Raw genomic sequence first — 4,841 nt, forward strand, 5'->3', positions numbered from 1 at the left:
GTGCTACTGAACCATGATTTACTTTATAAGAGCAAGTTTTAAAATAAGTATTTTCTAGCACTAGGGTCAACTCCAGAGTATTTTTTTTTAATGAAATTCTCAAAATTAGAAAGGGAAATTGCAATGCTTAATAGTTTAATTTTCTTCTTGGTTACTAGATATTTTGCTGCTTAATTAGTTGAAGCAGGAAGGGAAGACAGGGCACTGCCTCTAGCAGCTTCAGCTCTCCAAGCTGCTTTCTATTTGCAGCCTTCAGGAAGGTTGATCTGTCCCCTCCAACTCCCACCCCACGCCTTTTGCTTTTGGACAGTTTGTAGCTCTGGCAAATTCTCTTCAAACACTGATCAGGACCAGGATTGAAGATCAGTCCTGGACACAAACATAGAACGTGGGTGAACAAGCAGAGGGACACCAAGCAGTCAAGTCTGGGTGCCCAGAAAGTACCACAAGTGTAGATAGTTGTAGCTTTTCAGGATGAAGCGGACAGGGATGAAATGAGGGTGAGAGGACCAGGCTAGAGTCAAGCACCATGGTCAAGGTACAGGCTTGAAGAAGGTAAGGCTGTGGGGGTTGGAGGGGAGAACAACGGGAATCTTCACCACTTGACAGGTGGAGGCCTTCTCAAGCCATAGATGAATGGTTTTGAATGCTGGGAATGGATTCCACAGCCTCACACTACCTCCCCCTCCCTCCAGCCCATAACAGCTTTTTACTGGCTTTTCCTGATAAGCCCAGCCAGTTACCATGCAAACCTTGTCTGAATTTAATGTTCTCTTCAATAAGCTGGTAGGTCTCACTTTCATTTTAATCCCCTTAGAAGTTTTAAAAAAAAATGAGTCTGTGCAAAAGGTACTAGTTGCATTTCCACTGTACAGATGAGACAACTGAGGCCTAGGTAAATTAAACAACTTGCCCAGGGTCTCAGGGCGGCTAAGTGGTAGTAGAGCTAGAATTTGAACCTAGTCGGTCTGTTGGAGGAGTTGTAAGCTGAGCCCCAGTGTCTTGGCAAGGACGAAGGTGAGTGCTGCAATCGGAAGGGGAGTTCAGGGTCTTGCCTGGAGGCTGGGTTTGCATGAAAGAACCTTAATTTTACAAGTTGGTGTATTTGGAAAAGGAGGATAAAGATGGAGATTACCAGGGAGCGAAAGCTCTCTAAGCTGCTCCTTTCTTGACCCTGGAGGCTGTATCTTCACATCTCAGGCCCAGAAAAGGGGATCTAAAGAGGCTAAAGGTTTCATTGCAACATGTATGGTAGGAAGCCACAATGTACTTCAGGCATTGCTGCATCTTGTGGATCATACATAGCCAGTTGTCCTCGCGGTGACTGTCAGATTTGAGGCCCCTCGTGTAGTCACGAGCTGGCTGCCAGCTGTTCCTCCCCTTCATCCCCCACTACTTCCTCTCCCACCTGCCCGAAGGCAGGCTCCAACCATGTGAACTGCGGGCGGCCCCAGCTGGCAGCCCGGTTGTGTACTTCATGAATGCTTTGTTCTCTATTGAGTATTTTTGGTATCCTTTTCTTACCTGGCTAAATGCTGTCTATTGTTCAACATCCAGGAGAATGTGTCTTTTCCAAGGAGAAATTTTAACCCTCTTAGCCTGGATTAATTTCTTTTCTTTTGACCTGGTGTGACCCCTGTTTATTTCAATCATAGTATTTAAGAAATTTGCTTTTCCCTTAACCAGGCAATAACCTCTCTAGAGCTGTGTTCCATTCATCTCTGCACTGCAGGGCTCAGAAAAGTGTCTGGGATATAGGGAGATGGCTTGCAAGTGCATGCACTGACTGATTGAATGAATGGGCCTCTTCCGATCCCCCTTTCTTTGCAGTTGATCTAATGTAGCAGTTCTCAATGCTGATTGTAGGATTTTAAAAATACCTGGACCAGGGCTAGCCAAAAGCTCAGTGGATTAAAGTATTTGCAAGCAGGCACAGGAGTCGGGGGTTCAATCCCTCGGCCTGCCATGCCAGCCTCCCCCCCCCACGGGGGTGTGCTGAGGAGGTGATTGAGACTGGGTGTGGTGGTGCATGCCCATAATCCCAGCCCTTGGGAGGCTGTAAACAGGCGGATCACTACAAGTCTTATCTTGTAGCGAGAACCTGAACACCCTGTAGACCCTTCCCTAAAATACAAAAACAAAACAAAAACAACCTGGACCACACCCCAGATCAGCCTTTTTTTGGGGGGAGGCCCAGGCATCTGTAGTTTAGGAAAGCTCCCCAAGTGATCCTAATAAGCGGCTACACTGAGAACAATTGGGCCAACTCTGCAGCATCGCTCCTGCTGTGGTTACCATTTTCTAGGAGAAAAGGAGAACAGAAGAAAATATGTGAGGTGATACTCTACCTAGGCTGTTTAAAAGTCAATAAATAAAATAATCATACTTGAGGCCTGGGAAAAGGGCTGTCATAGAATTAACCATTAGAAAGTATAGCTCTTTTAAAAAAGTTGGGAATCATTTTTCTAAAATGATATTTTAATGACTGCCAAGAATACATTTCTCTAATCTGTCTCATTCTGGGTATTTTTGTCTGTACATCATTTGCCTTGAGCATTGTTGAGCAACATTTAAAGGCTTTCTACACAGACTCATTTTTCTCTTACTTTAACACACTAATTGACAGCCATCCTACGGGGTTTCAATGTGGCGGTGATAACACAAAATTAGTTATAAAGACAGAGTTCTTTGTGACTGTACATAAAGCTAAGTAGAGCAAGCCCGTAACTGCATCTGTCTATTCATCCTCCATGTAGTTGTTTGTAGTTACGAGCTCTTGGCTAATGTGCTAGACATGAGGGAAGACATGTGGATAATACAGGAGACATGAGGGAAGACATGTGGATAATACAGGACTGCCCCACCCCCCAGGAGTTCACTTTCCTGGGTGCGCCTAATCGACAGTGCACCACACTGCATTACAGTGCAAGTCCACTTTGGAGGCCACAGGATGGGACAAAGGTCAGCGATGGCTCCATGGAGAGCTCAGCAGGGTGCACAGAACACAGAAATGGTTCCAGAGGGCAAGGGCGACATCTCGGATGGTACTGAAAGGAGAGCTCCAGGCACAGGGGGCTATCGCGTGTAGGATTGAATCCACAGCACATCACAATGGAGTTTTATGGTGGCCCATTCTCAGGAAAAGCCCTGAAGAGAAGTAATAATAGTGTGGCAAAGATGTCTAAGTGATAAATAGGAGAAAAAAAGATCTGGTTTTATACCTCAAGATAACAATAAAAGCTCCTATGCTAATGGAAAAAGACTATATTGGTTGTGTACTAGTCAGAAGAGACTGGTCGTGTTTGTATTAAAAGTAACTCCAAGTGCCAGAGGCTTAAGCAAGAAAGATTTATTTCTTTCTCACCTTCCGTGTAGAGTGTAGGTTGGTGTGTAGATGGGTGGGGATTCTGCTTCAGACAGTCTCCTCTGCTGGAGAGCTGGAGGCCTGGCCTGCTAAGATCACAACCTGCCCTTGAAACTCTTCAGGGCTCCTCCAAAGGGCAGAGAAGAGTGGAGTCAAAAGCTGCCAAGGGACACTCTGCTCAGACAGGATGGGCTTCCTGTCTGCTTGCTTTTCATTGGTCGGAAGCAATTCTGTGGCTGTGTCTGTGTTCACAGGGACAGGAGAGTTGTAACCGTTGTGTCTCCTGAAGTGGAGAGCAGCAGAAGTTTGGGAAGTGTTAGCAGTGTCTGCTGCAACCGATCCTGTCAGCTGTGCCCATGTGTGTTGGAGATAAGGTAGTTGTGCATTTCAGGCATGAAGAAGAAAATGCCTTCATTACTGTGGGCTCTTACAATATTTCACTGCATGTAGGATTAGTTGCCAATCTGATTTTTACTTAGAAGCAGTAGCAAGGTGGGACTTTATCAATATTAAAGCTATCTGAAAGCTCTGTAGTTAATTTTCCAAGGTTATTACTTGAGGCTGCATGCATACAAATTCCAGATATCACCCACTATGATGATTGTGTGACAACAATCGTTTTAATTGAATAGATTACACTGCTCAGTGGGGCACTACAAGAGCAACTTCCACAGATGTTACTTCAGGGCATTACCTCAGGATGATACCTCAGGATGTTGCTTCTTCAGGAGCTGCCCGCCTCCCGGGCCAGCACTTTGAGTACAGGCAGGTCCCCACATTCTGAACACAAGATATGCTCATAAAACCAGATTTCAGAATCTTTAGTGCTTCATACTCAGGAAAGAAGAATGATATGAGGAAGAGAAAGAATGGGATCCATTGGGGGTTGACATTTTGGGAGTGAAAAACGCTCTCTGAGAGGAAAGGGGACAGCCCTCTCTTTCTCCTCTGCATCTTGGCTGATACTTGAAGTGCGTAAGGCCATCACTCCCCTCCTTAGCAGTTCTCTCTGTAGACCAGTGCCCTACACAGGTGTATTGTCAGTGTTTTACTAGAGAATCAGATATAACACAAGATATACAAATGTATAAGAATTTAGAAGATTGGCTTACCATGGTCAGCCACAGAATGCATAGAGGGTGTCTGAACTGGAGCTCACTGCAGTGTCCCATGTAAGTCTGTGTCAGGAGGCTGGTGGGACTATGATGGAAGCCTGAAGAATCTACGCTGGAATGCTGAAGGACCCAAGGTGGAAGCCAACACGCTTGCACTAGCGGGGTGAAGGAGCTGTGCCAGCAGGCGAGGTATCTGCACTGGAGTCAGGAAGGGATGCTTAGGGGAAAGATAAGAGCTCCCCTGAAGAGAACCGTGGCCATCCTCAGCTCATCAGGACCGAGCTCCTCTGACAGTGACAACAGCTGAGTTCTTATCAGGAAAGCCCATGTGACAGACTTCTCCGGGAGAATGGGCAGCACCA

Source organism: Octodon degus, unplaced genomic scaffold (assembly GCF_000260255.1).
Source record: "Octodon degus isolate 3935 unplaced genomic scaffold, OctDeg1.0 scaffold00065, whole genome shotgun sequence".
NCBI lineage: Eukaryota > Metazoa > Chordata > Mammalia > Rodentia > Octodontidae > Octodon > Octodon degus.